The following is a 16,712-nucleotide window of genomic DNA, read 5'->3' as shown; positions in this document are numbered from 1 at the left end:
AAAGAAGACCAAGAAACCTACCAAAGTAAACTTGAAGGTCTTTGTTTCGGGTGGACTAAGTTCGAAGGGAATGCTCCAACGAGGAAGAGAGTAGATTGCCAAGCCCTTAAACCGATCGTTAAGTTGTGGAACCATTTTTTCAAAGGTAAACTTATGCCAACATCTCATAACACAACCGTGCTCGTGAAATGATTGATGCTTTTACACTAGATAATATATGGAAGAATGATTGATGTTGGAGAACTCATCTTTGAGTAAATCCATGAGTGCGGCAAAAGAAATCGGGGTAATCTATTATTTTCTAACTTGATAACTGCTATGTGTAGGGAAAATAAGGTCCCCGAGGAGTCCTTTGAGGATTTCATCAAATCCAATGAGGGCATCACCAAAAAGAAAGTACCAGAACTGATGAGTTTCGGTGACAATGCCCCGTATGAAGGTCTGGAGAGGGGAGCAAAATTTGTTGTTGTGGCAAGAATGGCAACAGTGGTCATATACATGTGAGAAATGCGTAAGAAGATCGGCGCCTTGAGGACCACATGAAGATCTTCTTTGAGTATGTCAAGGCACGTGATGCACAACTAAACACCTTTTTCAAGGAGTTACTCCCGATCACAACCAAAAATCTACCGCCTTTCCCCAATGTTATTCTATGATAGCATATTCCACTCCTCGAAATCGAATGTCCCCCCATAAGTACCCACAGACGTGCCACCACTGGCCACCCATGCCTCGCTTGTACCAGAGGAAGGCCATGGCGACACAGACGAGTTCTTCAGCTTCTCATCCTTCTCAACCTCCGAGAGAACTCAAGAGACTCCACGCAACTTCTTCTCCGATGAAGATTTCACTCCCACACCGAAGTAACCCGAGTAAGGTCCCATACAATCCCCTTTCTGTGAAGTAACGCAGTCCCTAAAATAGCTCAAAGTCCAACTCCAGTTCCTGCACAACCGAGTCCCACTGTAGAGTAACCAACTCCAACACGAGCCTTGAGCAGCAAGAAATGCATCAAGTGAACGGCATGTTGTATTCTTCAATCGTCACCCTCAACCATAGCAAAAGTAGATTCAGGATCAGAAAGTCCCCCTCCTCCAAACGACGCCGAATAATGGCATCTAGTCAAGCCACACCACCATAGTAAGTTTGCATTTTAGTTTTTATTTTCGTATGTACATATAGATTCATGTAGTATAAGTTCTAATGCATTGAGGACAATGCATCCCTCAAGTTTGGGGGAGGTATTTTGCCATATTTGCCATACTTTGTTAAAAAAACAATTAATGATATTTAGTTGAAAATTCTGGTTGTCATGACAAGCATGTTAGGTTTATTGGTTGGAATGGACTAGGGATGCCCAATGATGAATGTATAATTTGATTGCCTAGGCTAGAATTATTGTTAAGACTATCTAAAGAAGAGAACCAACCCTAGGCCTGATTCTTTGAAATTTATAAACACGATTGTAGGTTGCCCCTACTTAAGGTGATCAGTAAAATTTTTAGGAAAGAACTGTCTTCTTTCCAATACATTGAAAATATTTTAAGGTTAAGGTGGAACTCCCTAGTGTTTAAAAATTGAAAAATAAAAGAGACACTCCTCTATGCAAGGGCATAAACAGAAAAACTCCATAAGAAATTGAGAGTTGTCAAGGTAAATGAGTGAATGAAAGTAGTCATACAATGACTCTACCCGACTAGCTTGGGGGTGGAAGGTATGCTGCCTTTCACCTAGAGTGTGGGACGGTAGGTGTAATGAGCTGACTCCCCAAAAAAAAGTTGATAAATAACTAGGAGTATAAACTAAGGCTGACAAATAATTTGATTCCTTGACAATCCAGAAGCACCTACTTTAAGTTTTTCTAATTACCTTAATGCACAAACTAATTACAATCACGCACACACAATAGCAAGGAATCTTGACTAGGGAAGGGACTTGACTGATATGACTGTCGAACATGTTGAGGATAAATTTTATTTTTGCTGAGGGCTGAAATCTCAAACCATATGATTTTCTTAACATTGTTTTGCCATGACAATTTTAATTTTCTTATAGCTATTGTACATTGCTTGAGGACAAGCAATAACTTAAGTTTGGGGGTGTGATAACTCCAAAAAAAATACTCAATTTCTAGTCTTTTCACTTAAGTTATTTCTCATCTAAACAAAGTATGCTCAACATTTTAGTTGCATTTAGGTTATATTTACTTGTGGTGGATAAGTTTTGCTTCGGCAAGAGTTATTTAGTTTAACAGATGCTACTGAGGAGAAAGGGTTTGTGTGGATTGTGTATGTGCAGGAAACATACAGAGGAAGAACATTTCAGTTGCGACAACGTAATTTGTAAAGGCCAATCGAAAATAGAAGAACGTAAGGAGCAGATTTATCTTGCCAAAGCAAGGTTTATTTGTAAAGTCTGAAGCGGATTTGACGAAATCGCCTATGTCACATGCCAGCTAGATAACCTCCTTCACATGCAAGCAAGCCCTAAATATTTTGACAGCCGCCAGCCGCCTTTCCTTTTTAAGTCTGGACAAATTACTAACGGTTATTTAAGGAATCTCCAATCATGCGAAACCCTATGAGATTCCTCTCTATAAATATTCAAACGTAGCCGCCAAAGAAGGAGAGGAAGTTAGAAGAGCCTTATTGAAGGTGTGAACGAGCAACTGTAGTGTTTTCCCACCTTTTACCAACCAACCTTCCATAGTGTCCTCCATAGCCAGACTGTAGCAGAGCGGTGGTCAGGTCTCGAGAGAGGCTGATCACCAAGGCAAGCGCGGTGCTTATCAGAATTGTCATGACAGAGCTCCCGATTTTGGGAGTCATTCTTCCTTTGTTCTTAGATTCTTTACATGTTTGGGGTTGTATTAAACGATAATACTTGGATGACTTTTTGATCGCACCATGACTGTCTTACTTGATGTTAATCTTTGTTTTGCCTAGACAATTATTTTCTTCTTTATGAATGAGGAATTATGATTTTGCCCATGATTGTTTTGTTCATTGTTTGAATATTTTACCTTGACACTGTAAGATCTTCGAGAGATTGTATGGGGCCTTGTTGAAACATGTCTTGGCAATATAAGACCATTGAGAGATCGCCTTTTGTCTAGTTACTGATTCTTAGATTCGAGAGAATTTAGATAGATCTACGTGAACAATAGAATAGATCTGAGATGGTGATGTTCTAACTTGTCTACCTTAGAGATAAGGAGTAGGTTTCAATCGACTAAAAGGGATAGATGCTAGAATAGGATAGACAATGACTATAGTTCACACTGAGAAGTATTTCTACAACAACAGTCTAACAAATCAAGGGTTGTAGTTAACGCTGAGTAGTATTGCCATAACAATCGTCTAAGAATACTTAGTAATCCTGTCGGGAAGCTTAGGCAAGTCATAATAATTCATTCTAGACTTAGAATAATTGTTGTCAATGCAAAAGATTAGCATAAGTGCTCTGTGGTAAGTCTGAATATGTGAGGTTGTTTGAATTATATTTAATCAACACTTGTCTTTGTTTTGTTTTGTTCAATAGTCTGCATATTTATTTTGTCTCGTCCAAACTTTTTTGCAATCATACATTATAGTATTTTCTTGTTTTAGTAATATTAGTTTTTTAGTTTGACAAGATAGTAGGAATTAGCTTGTGACAACTAGTTCTAGTTGTGGTGAAGATTAACATTTTAGACCAATCCCTGAGGAGACGATAACTCACTTACCCTATATTACTTGATTTGATTGTGTATACTTGCACAAAATTTCTTTCCTTAGCATATACATTTACAAGCGATCAATCATATAGAATGTATCAAAACATATAAACATATAACACTTATGCATGTGTTTATAATGATCATAGTATATGCATATCCATAACTATTGAACCATGAAATTTAAACATAGTAAATAGACTTATCACAAGTCTTATTTCCATGAAACTACATCTATATTATAACATGCACTCACCATAGCCTCACTTAATTTAAATAAACTTCTTTGACTTTATCCCTCTTGATCGATCCTAACTCTTTGGTCGTTTCGAAACTTGCTTCTGCTCGATATGTACACAATCATACATTTGATATTCATATCAAAATTCTAAGTATTATAATTTGATCTTTAATAATCCAGACTAAAAGAAAGGCTTATTACAATTTCCCTTTTAAATAGTATCGGTACCCAAAGTATGGAACTGATACTTCCCTATTTATGGTATCGATACCGAGCCTGGGTATCGATACCTTTTCCCGGTTCTAGAATCCTTATTTCCAATTTACCAATTTTGGCTTATGGTATCGATACTGTTTAACCAGTATCGATACCCCTACTCTAAATATCACTCTTTTTTCCTTTGATGTATCGGTACTGAATGAAGCATTACCAATACTCATAGCCTAGAAATCATTTTTTAAACCCGAAATTTACCAATATCAACTTAAATCCTTCATTTCTTAATCCCTTTCATACTCTTAAACTCAAGTACACATACTCAAATAAATTTCTATTCATATAATCCATCCTTATCTTCCATATTTCATCCTAATTCTTGAAACCAATAATCCTAAAAATTTTCTAACATATTCCAAATTCAATTTTAACACTTCATATTTCTTAATTTATCTGATTACAAGTCAATTATAGTCTCAAACTCTACTTACTAACTCTCTCCCAAGATTTCACTTATCACCCTCTTATCTTTTATCCTTTCTAACTCCTTCATCTTTTGGTTTTAAGACAACTCAAGCTTTCCTTAAGCTTAAGTATCATCTAAGGAACATAACTCAAACTTAAATTCAATGGATAATCAACTAGCAAGAACCCACATTTGCTTTTGGTAGCTCACGGCTGAAAAAGGAAGAAGAGTGAAGAACAGTTCTCTGGAAACTTTCTTTTCCCCTATTCCTTCAATTCCACGTGTATATATCCTCACCATAATACATTTTTAATTCATTTACTGGTCAAATGACCATTTTACCCTTCCAATAATCCTTACTTGATATTCAGTCCTACATAAATTTTCCATTTAAGTCTCTTAACTTTTTAATTTATATATTTTAGTCACTAAATTTTGAAATTTTACAATTTGATCACTAAAACCGGTGTTTGGGATTTTACAAGTTTGTCCCAACAACACATAGAATATCTTAATCGAAATTTGCATATCATAGGGAAAACTAAAAGAAAAAGGTCAAAGAAGTAACTGAGTCATGGAAGAAAATGTTTTGTATGGATGTCGTGGCCGCTAAGGACATGCTCACTTCATACTATTTGGAATGGCGAAGGTTAAGGAAAAATGACACCATCCTAGTGCCAGACCATGAAGACACTCGAACTATGGAAGAACATCTTAAGCATGTTCCCTCCGACCTAGAGATAGCAAGGAAATAATTTGAAGCCAAAAAGAAAGAGCTGAAACAAAGTCTAAGGGAACTTGAGGCTGAAAGATTCCAGTGGAAGTTGGATGCTGATACTCAGAAGTATCGGGTAGACAAGTTAGAGAGGGAACATAAGAGAATTTCTTTTGAGCTTGAGGATTTGAGAAAAGGATATCAAGAACAAGTCCAAAGCAATTCCAATCTGAAAAGGTCTTCTGAGTACTGGAAAAGTGAAGTTAACAATCTGAAAAGGAAGTTTTAAGGGCATGATGAAAAAGAGACCTTGAAAGAACAGCTAAAGACTACTCAAAGATGTTTGTTAGATAGCTAGCACCAAAATAAGCATTTAAGGATCTAAATAACTTATTTAGAGAAATCTCTTTAGAGGCAGTAAAAGCGGGATGGAAAAACCATAGTTGAATTGGACGCCATTGTGGAAGGGTTCAAAAAACAAGCAATTGAGCTTCAGATAGTTCCCTTTGATGGGGGATTTTAGTGGCATTTTTGTTGGGAACACACCCAACAAAGGGTGAAAGATAGAGATGCAATTATACAAGATTTCCTAAAACAAGTACAAAAAGCAGCTCATCACTTACATAATTTAGCAAGGGAAGCGGGAGTGATCTGACAAGGTATTCAACCAGTGACAGATGAAGAAAGAAGATTTTTCAATCTGTTAGAGGTTGTTTGGGGTTTAGAGGATTTAGTCAGAATATACCTTTAAATTATTTTAGTCTCTTAAAAAATAAAACACTTTTGTCTCAATAAAGACTATTTATAATAACAGACACGTTTCAAGATCAATGCCTCTAATTCTCATACATCATGCATCATTTCCATATCTTGCATTTCATTTTTTTTCCATATTTTTACATTCACATTAACTAACATAAAATGTCTAGGGAACAAACACCGGATATACCTCCACAGGTCTTGGACACACATCATCCTTACAACACTCGCACAAAGAAAAGACAAATGGAAGCCAAAATTGCTCAACTCGAAGAGAACATGTTATAGTTGCAAAGAGTGTTAGAAGAAAAGATAAGTCAGAATAACCAAAGTACTCTGGAAATGATCACTAAAAGCCAAGAGTCTTTGGTTTATCAAATCGTTGCCAGGCTATCTAGCTTGAGTCAAGCAAGCACACCTGGGGCAGGGTCTTCTGAAGGGGTAGCTATGTTACCTACCCCGCAGGCAGTTATTTCACCTGGAATCTTACCAGGAATACAAGGGGTCTCGTCCATTGCAAAAGTGAAGACCTCGTCTACTGTAAAGATACATACTTCTGTATCCAACCCTAAGAATAATCCAGATGATTACTATATTCCGGATTTTGATGAAGAATACAAAGCAAAGAAAATGGAAGAAAAAAAATCAAACTGTTGGAAGACCAAATGAATATGGTTAAGGGGGACCATGATTATTATGGGGTTAATGCTCTAGAGCTGAGTTTAGTCCCAGATTTGGTACTCCCACAAAAATTCAAAGTTCCCTAGTTTGAGAAATTTGATGGGAACAGTTGCCCTTCAGTTCACATTATCATATTCTGTCGGAAGATGATAGGATATGTAGGAAATGATCAGCTCCTGATTTATTGCTTCCAAGAGAGTCTGTCTGGTTCAGTCATCCGGTGGTACAATCAGTTGAATCGATCTCATATTAAGACCTGGAAAGATTTAGCCAAGTCATTCTTGGAATAATACAAGCATATAAATGATATGAGACCAAATCGAGTCACGCTACAAGGCATGGAGAAAAAGCATAACGAGAGCTTCAGACAATATGCACAGAGATGGAGGGATTTAGATGTGCAAGTTCATCCACCCTTGGATGAGAAGAAAACCAGGAAGCTCTTCGTCCAAACCTTGAAGACTCCATACTTCGGGCACCTGGTTACAATCACATCATGAAATTTCTCTAACTTAGTTATGGTCAGGGAAATTATTGAAATGTCTATAAAACAAGGCAAAATTGAGGTAGGGAATCAAGCAAGAACCCTCCTATAAAGAAGAAAGATGGAGAGATTAATAACATCAACACCTAGAATGCCAACAAAGGTGTTACAATCTCCAATTCAGAAATAACTGCAGCTGTACCATCAGGTATTTCTAGTTAGAATACGAGGGAACCTATGAAAGAAAGAGAAAAAAAGTACTTCGATCATATTCTCATGACGTACAAGGAACTGTATCAACAACTCTTTGACGCTTATGTAGTGTCACCTTACTTGATGGAACCTATGAAGCCCCCATACCCCATATGGTGTGATGAGAATGCTCACTGCGAATATCATGGTGGAGTGTCGGGGTATACTATTGAGAATTACCTCGCATTCAAAAGGCTCATGCAAAGAATGCATAATAAGAATTGGATCCACTTCAACTCAAGAGCACCGAATGTTGCACAAAATCCTTTGCCTAACCATCAAGAGGTTGGGATTAATGTAGTTACTGCGGATAAAGATAGGAAAATTAAGACTAATATTTTTGAAATAAAGTCTCATTTGGCTTGGGTATAGAGACAAATGGTGAAAATAGGGTTTTTTATACCATATTTTGATACATCCAGGAGTGTAGATGATAACCACTACAGTTACCACAATAAAGAAGGCCATGAAGTGTAAGATTGCCCAGAGTTTAAAGATTTGATCCAACTCATGATGGATAGGAAGGAGCTGGAATTCTATGACGAAATCCAAGACTCTCCAAAATCATATGTTTGTGCGATTGAAGAATCATCCGAAAATGGATATGGTAGGGGTCGTCCTTTGGTAATTACCCCTAAAGTGACAACAGAGAAAACACAAGCAAGGGTAGTGATCACATCACCCTGACCTTTTTCCTACAAAGACAACTGACAAGTAAGCACCTTGAAGGAAGATGACAACAAAATGGGGCATGCCGTGGGGAAACACTACTTCCAAGAGGCTAAGTATCCCTAGAGACCACTTGAGCCCTTCAAAAGGTATGTGCTGACAATAAACAAACCAATAAAGGAGAACAAAGCTATAGAGTTCCTGAAATATTTAAAGCACAATGAGTATAGTGTCGTAGACCAACTCATAGCCTGCCAACATGTGTTTCAATGTTGGCACTGATGTTAAGTTCAGAAGCACACAGGGAAGTACTTTTGAAGGTCCTAAATCAGATGTTTGTGCCACAAGATATATTGGTTAGCAAGATGGATCGATTGGTTAACAATATTCAAGCTGATAATATCATCTCATTTTCTGATGATGAGTTTTCATCTGGAGGATGATGACGAACTAAGGCATTGCACATGACTACTTATTGTAAAAGGCACACCTTATCGGGTGTATTAATTGATAATGGTTCCACCCTTAATGTGATGCCTTTGGTTACATTGAAAAGGCTGCCAATAGATGCTTCCCATATGAGAACATGCAATAGCATGGTCCAAGCATTTGACGGAACCAAGAGAGAGGTAATCCACAAGATTGAGGTGCATTTAACAATCGGACCTGCTACTTACAATGTTGAATTCTTGGTAATGGATTCCTACAACTGCCTTTTGGGAAGGCCTTGGATCCATCAAGTTAGAGCAGTACCGTCTACGCTGCACCAGAAAGTCAAGTTTTTCATCGGGAATCTGGTAATTGTTAATGCTGAAGAAGATATCGTGGCAAGTGTGACCACTGATGCCCCATAAATAGAAGTAAATGATGAAGCGGTAGGATGTTCATTCCGCTCCTTAGAGTTTTTGAATGCCACATTTGTGGCTGAATGAGGAAAGATTTCCAAACCTCGGCTCTCCAAATGTACTAAAATAGAGATCAAACAGACCTTGGGAAGAGGTGCTAAGATAGGAAGAGGATTTGGGAGTCTATTACAAGGAATGATTAACCTTGTCCTTCCTATAACAAAGCTAGACCAGTTCGGGCTTAGTTTTCAGCCCAGCTAACAACAGAAGAGGAAGGAAATCCATAAAAGTCGAGATAGAAGGTTGGCCAGATTAAACGGGAAATATTTTCAATGGGAACCCATGGCTTTTCCACCTCTTTATGAAATGTTTAAATCTGGTGGTTATGAGTTTGAGAAGACCTCACCAGATTTAGAGGAAGCTTTGAAAGATTGGAGTATTAACGCTATAACCGCTGAAAATGCCGAAAATATAGAGGGGTCAGGAATCCGCCCTTTGCCACCTGGATCGGTGCTTAGTAACTAGACGGCTGAAGAATTACCTGTGGTTTTCAAATTTCTTTCAGAGTAATACTCAAACTATCCCTATTAGCCTACACCAGGGGCAATAGGTGATCTTTTGTAAGGGTCCCAAGATAATGATAATACAGGTGCTGATTATACTGACCCGGAAGTGGATTTTGAACAGTTTGTTTGTCTTGGGGAAGTTGATGAATATGAAAATGAAGAGGAATACAATTTACCTTCCGAATTGTTAAGAATGATAGAAAGAGAAGACAAGCAAATATTGCCACATAAAGAGAAAATTGAAGTCCTGAATATGGGTACAGAAGAAGAGAGAAAGAAAGTCAAAATTAGCACAACTCTCTCAACTGAAGCAAGACAAAACTTAATATTCTTACTTCAAGAATACAAAGATGTGTTTGCATGATCATATCAAGACATGCCGGGACTAGATACGGATATGGTAGTCCATAAACTGCCCATCAAACCAGAATGCAAACTGGTGCAACAAAAGCTAAGGAGAATGAGACCTAAAATGCTCCTTAAAATCAAGGAAGAGGTCAAGAAAACATTTGAGGCCAGTTTCCTTCAAGTGGTCGAGTATCTGTAATGGATGACTAACACAGTGTCAATTCCAAAGAAAGACATAAAAGTATGCATGTATGTTGATTACCGAGACCTTAACAAGGCGAGTCTCAAAGTTAACTTTCCTCTACCACACGTAGACACTTTTGTGATTAATACTGCCAGGAACGTTTTCTTATCATTCAAGGAATGATTCTCAGGAAATAACCAGATTAAGATGCATCATGAGGACATGGAAAAAACCACATTTGTCACAATATGGGAAACTTTCTGCTACAAGGTGATGCCCTCCGGACTAAAGAATACTGGGACAACATATCAAAGAGCCATGGTGACCTTGTTTCATGGCATGATGCACAAAAAAATTGAGGTTTATGTCGATGACATGATTGTCAAAGCAAAAACTGAAGATGAACATGTCAAGAATCTGAGAAAGCTCCTTCAAAGATTAAGAAAGTTCCAGCTGAAACTGAACCTCAACAAATGTACCTTCAGGGTAACATCCGGAAAACTGTTAGGTCAGCAGGAAAGGTATCGAAGTCAAACCAGACAAAGTCAAAGCCATCCAAAATTTACCTCCCCCACAAACACAGAAAGATATTCGAGGTTTTCTGGGTAGGTTAAATTACATAGCGAGGTTCTTATCTCAATTGACCGACAAGTACGACCCAATTTTTCTCTTTCTTCAAAAAAATAACTCTGGAACATGGGATGAGGATTGCCAGACTGCATTCGATAAAATAAAAGAATACTTATCTCGCACTCCTATCTTAATGTCCCACATTCAGGGTAAACCTTTATTCTTGTATTTATCCATATTCGAGAATTCAATGGGGTGTGTTTTAGGTCAACATGATGAATCCGGGGGGAAGGAAATGGTCATTTACTACCTAAGAAAGAAGTTCACTAATTGGGAGGTCAGATATCCTCCCGTCGAAAAGTCCGATGGCAGATACTATTATCCAAAGTTGACATCGAGTATGTGAGCCAAAAAGCTATAAAGGGAAGTGCCATATCGAATTTCTTGGAAAGCAGAACTGCTAAAAATTACGAGCCATTAGACTTTGACTTCCTAGAAGAATATTAGCATGGCCCCTGCGCAAGGATGACACGCATAAATCGAGAAAATGGTCCAAATTTTTTCGCCACTAGATTGGGGAGTATTCCTTTTCCCTCTCTTTGTTTTTAAATTCGACATATGTTTTAGGACAAAACGGATTAAGTCAGGGGGGGAAGATAAGCATGTCAAATTTTTTCCTTGACTTATTTGATTGTTTAAAATTGAGATATTATGATATTGATGTGTTGGGATCGTTGGTTGCTAATCTTGAATTTCACTTTATATTCTTGTTTTCTTTTGGATTATGACCATGTTTTGATCGAATTTAATTTGCATGATTGGTGATTGATATAGTTGGTGAATTTTTTTGTTGAGTATTGATATTTCATGCTTTTTTCGATAGAGATGAACTTGACTCAGTGCATATAAATATTTCTTGTGAGATTTGAGCCTAACGAGCATACATTTTCTTTCTTGCTCATTATTTGACTTGAGTGTGCTAGACTAATTAGGATGTTATAGAACTTGTACTCATAATGCATATCGAGACTACATATTGAATGTAATGTTTTAATGTGATAGGGGCACCTAGGATAAACCCACTTTTCCTAAAAAGCCTACCCGTTTACATATCCACTAATGAACCACATTTGAGTCTATTTCCCTTTCTTTGTTTTACCTCATAATTAAACCCAAAGCCTTTCTTTTTATTTTCCTATATTTTTACACCCTTACCAAGACATGAGATCTAGTATCACTCTTGTTCCACGAAAAAGAAATCGTTATTTAAAAAAAATTGAAAAAAAGGAACAAATTGTTCACTGTTTCGAACATCAAAAAAAAGGAAGGAAAACTGATCGTTTCAATTGTCTTTCATCTATTATTTTTCCTTGTTTCATTGTGCTTCATGTTAATTCGTGGATTGTTCTTAATTATTTCGATCTCTTGTTTTGCTATTTTTAAACCTTTCTTTTTGGCCTTTTCCCTACCCTAACCTAAGCCCTGTTACACCTTGTTTAAAGACCCCTTGATTATTAGATTATGTTCATTTTTTGTAGTGGAGACTTGATTAGATTCCAAGCCTATGGTAATGTTTAGGTTAGTTTCGGTTTGAGCGATTTCATTCACCCCAAACACTTTGAGCTGATATGTGTGAATCTTTGTGAGGTATTGAGTCATGTTTCGTTGAAATTGGCAATTAATTAGGATGTCTTGCTTACTTTAAATTTTCTTAGTTGTATCTTTTCTTGATTGTAACTTGAATTCGACAAATGTCATGGACTTAGTTTGATTGGAAGTTTGAGGAATAAATTGAAATTGAAGATGACAACTTGTGATTTTAATATGTTAATTGAGGAATGCTTGAGGACAAGCATTGAATAAGTGAGGGGGAATTTGATAAGTGATTAATTTAGTTAATATTTTGCTTTTAAATTACTCCTTAATCATTGGTTTTTTGTGGCTTATTTGTTCATTTTAATTCATTTTCTGTGCAGGACGTCAAATTCTAGAAATTGCCATTAAGGAAGGTATTCTGTAATTTTTTTATTATTTGGTCACAGCAGGAGACATAGGCGCAACTCTGGGCATGACACGGTTTGACATGGTAGTTTCTAGAAGAATTCAGAAGCCGATCAAGGCTTATGCACCATATATGAGATAAATGAAAGGCATTGCCCAAACCAATACTAGAAATAAAATTCTATACATCGGATTTAAACATGGTGGAGAATCCAAGATCAAGATCATAAATTCAAGATTCCAGAATCAAGAGTCATTAGGATTGACAACCAGAGATTGAAGATTTCCCTCCAAATTATTCTTGTTATAGTCAATGTCAACTTCACAGCGAAGGATATAAAACTCGAGTCAATGTAATTTTCAAGATTGGATTTCAACTTCACAACGAAGGACATCCAATTCAAAGCTCAACTTCACAGCGAATGAGCCATTCACAATTTCAACTTCACAGCGAATGAGCCATTAACAATTTCAACTTCACAGCGAAATATATTAATCTCAAATTTATTCAATTTATAAGATTGGATTTCAATTTTTTCAACGAAGGATATCCAATTCAAAGCTCAACTTCACAACGAAGGAGCCACCTACGATTTCGACTTCAAAACGAAGGATATCGTACCCAAAAGATTGACCCAACTTCATGAAGAATGAGTCATCTGTAACATAACAATGAAAAATCAATTTCATACCAAAGTCTTCAGGTCAAATTTCAGCTTCACGATGAAGTATATTGGGCTAGAAGACAATCTAGGAGCGATTTTCCAATTCTTTATATCTGATTTCAACTTCACGACGAAAGATATCGTGCTCAGGATTTTTCAGTTCAAAGCTCAACTTCACAACGAATGAGCCACTCACGATTTCAACTTCACGAAGAAGGATATCGTTCCAAATGGATCGACTCAATTCCGCAGCAAATGAGTCATCTGCAACAATAAGGAATTATCTCCTAACCTAAGTCACAACATAGCTCAAGGCGAGAAGGGTTATCTGTCAACAAAAACCTTCAAGTTCGATTTCATTCAGCTCGAGAGCATATCAACCACATGGTAGCATTGAGGAACTACTTTTCGGTTAAATTTACAAACTGAGGTCTTTAAACCGATAAGAAGACCAAGGTTGACTACGATTTGGCCACAAGAAGCTACCTTCCGATTCAAATTCCGAACTACATGAAGAAGGATATCATTTCAAGACTGACCCAACTTCGCGACGGAGAAGTCATCCGTAACTATCGAACGAAAATTTGTGTCCTTTTATCTTTGTCATATTTTTCGTTATACGAAAAATGACAAAGAGGGGCAGCTGTAGACACCCATTTTCGTCTGGTGCTTATTTAGTATGTATATTAATATTATATTATATTTTTGTATTTTAGTTTAAATAGATGTTAGTATTTCAATTATGATTTAGGATATTATTTTAAATATTATTTTATTTTATCTTTGTTTTAGGTATTTTAGTTTAAATATTTTAATTATGATAAAATATATTATTTTAGGAATTATCTTTAGCTTGTTTTTAGGAATTTGAAGGTTATAAATACCCTCTCAGGGTAAGCCTAGAAACAGACACATCTAAGAATAAAATATTTTTTCTCTCTAGCTTTCTCTCTATTTTCGCATACTCCTTTATTTTCTTTTAATTTTAATTTTCAACAAATGCTAAGTATGATTTTGGTCATGCTTAGCTAATTTTCTTTTGAGCAGAGAGCTAAAGCGAAGACTCAATTTCAAACGTGAGAATTGTAAGAAGGATTGGCTTATTGAAGCAAATTCGACTCCCCGAGAATACATTTAGCAAAATTGTTTGCTAAGAAGAAACAAAGATCGAAATTAATTATTGTTGAAACAACATAATCCGAGTCGATAGTAAGGAATTGTTCTTGTAGTATCCAACGTGAATCTTGAAGTAAAAGTTTGTTTCAATGATCCGAGGAATTTGAGACAAAACTAAAGTTTGAGGCTACTTTCACTAAGTTTCTCTTTATCTCTTTAAATTATTTATTTAATTATTTTCTTTTATTGTAATTCTTATCTTTTATTTTAAAAATAATTTTGAACCCCCTTTTTATTTTTAGTACTATTATTTATTATTTTATCTTTTATTTTATTATACATTTTATTTTACCTTAATTTTTTTCTTTTCTTGTATTTTCTTTAAAATTTAATATTTCTTTTTTAATTTTATTTTATCTTTATTTTTTGACTTCTTTTTTATTTTATTTTATTTTTATTTTTTCTTTTTATATTTTTTTTATATTTTATATTTTTCTTTTTTAAAATTTAATACTTTTATTATTTATTTTATTTTTTCTTTTAACATGTTTTATATAATATTTTTTAAAGTTTAATATTTCTTTCTTTGATTTTTTTAGATTTAATTTTTATTTTATATTTCTTTTATTTTATAATCTAACGTTTTAAATTTTTTAGAAGTAATTTTAATCGATTAAAGGTAAGTAATTCCAATCGAGTTTTTAAATTTTAATTTTCGTAATTAAGACAGCCGACAAATTAAAATAGTACCGAAAAGACAGTTTAAAGGTGCTAATCATTACTTGACTGTAACTGACTCTCGAATCTGATATATTTCTAGTAAAACGTAGATCATGTAAGATGATAACCGATCAACTTAAATTTTTAAAATAATCGGTGACAACTCTAACGTATATTATTTAAGTCGAAGATCAATTTCGCCCATTTCCCATTTCCCATTTCCCATTTCCAATCCAAAACCGTTTTGAGAGAGAGAGAGAGAGAGGGGAAGGACCTTTCAGGGGAAGTTTTGCCCCTTTTTTCCCTTTTCTTCACGGTAAGTTTCTTCTTCGTATCCCCATATAGGATTCTGATTTCTGGCTTAATACTTCAAATTTCATTTAAAAGGTTGTTATGTTATGCATGTTGGGTTTGGGTTTTGGATGATTTACAGAGTTATTTGTTGCATCTCTGATAAATCTCAATCTGATTTAATTTGGGTTCTTTGTTTGGGTTTTCTTGGAAATTAAGGAATCTTTGTCTTCTTGGGTTGTCATTGGTTTAAAAATAACTTCTCCTATTGATTTTCAACCCTCTGTTTCCGAAGAGCGCTTCAATCCAAATCCGTCAGGCGTGGAACGATAACCTTGAGGAAGAATTCGCTTTGATAAGTGAAATCGTCGATGCTTACCCGTACATTTCCATGGACACCAAGTTTCCGGGCATTGTATTACGTCCCGTGCAATTTCAAGAGCAGCTATGACTATCACTACCAAACTTTGAAAGACAATGTTGATATGTTGAAGTTGATTCAGTTGGGTCTTACCTTTTCGGACGAGAAAGGGAACTTGCCTACTTGTGGAACTGAAAAATATTGCATTTGGCAGTTTAATTTTTGCTAGTTTAACCTTTGCTAATGATTCTATTGAGCTTTTGAGGCAACGTGGGATTGATTTCAAGAAGAATAACGAGAAGGGTATTGATGCGATGAGATTTGTTGAGCTTTTAATATCTTCAGGGATTGTTTTGAATGACGGTGTGCATTGGGTTACTTTCCACAGTGGTTATGATTTCGGTTACTTGCTTAAGCTCTTGACTTGCCAGAACTTACCAGATACACAAGCTGGGTTCTTTAATTTGATCAATATTTACTTTCCCACGCTCTATGATATCAAGCATTTGATGAAGTTTTGTAATAGCCTGCATGGTGGATTGAGCAAGCTCGCAGAGTTGTTGGAAGTGGAAAGAGTTGGGATTTGTCATCAAGCCGGTTCGGATAGTTTGCTCACATCTTGTACATTCAGGAAACTCAATGAGAACTTCTTTAGTGGTACTCTGGAAAACTATTCTGGTGTGTTGTATGGTTTAGGTGTTGAGAATGCTCGTTGATAATGAGCAGTAATAGGGGGACGAAATTGGATAACCATTTGTTGTCTGTATGAGTGTGCCTCATACTAACACTTCAATATACACTTCTGGCAACAATTTTCGTAATTTATGAATATTTTCTTATGCTTATT

The 16,712-nt window shown here is 36.0% G+C and overlaps 2 pseudogenes; both read left to right on the top strand.

Annotated features, from left to right (window-relative positions):
- The first annotated feature begins 9,385 nt into the window (after nucleotides 1-9,385).
- On the top strand, nucleotides 9,386-16,712 carry LOC120199555 (annotated as a pseudogene).
- Nucleotides 11,208-11,273, top strand: LOC120204934 (annotated as a pseudogene).

This window comes from Hibiscus syriacus, unplaced genomic scaffold (genome assembly GCF_006381635.1).
Source record: "Hibiscus syriacus cultivar Baekdansim isolate YM2019G1 unplaced genomic scaffold, ASM638163v2 tig00000340_pilon, whole genome shotgun sequence".
NCBI lineage: Eukaryota > Viridiplantae > Streptophyta > Magnoliopsida > Malvales > Malvaceae > Hibiscus > Hibiscus syriacus.
This window is presented reverse-complemented; position numbering and strand designations above follow the sequence as displayed.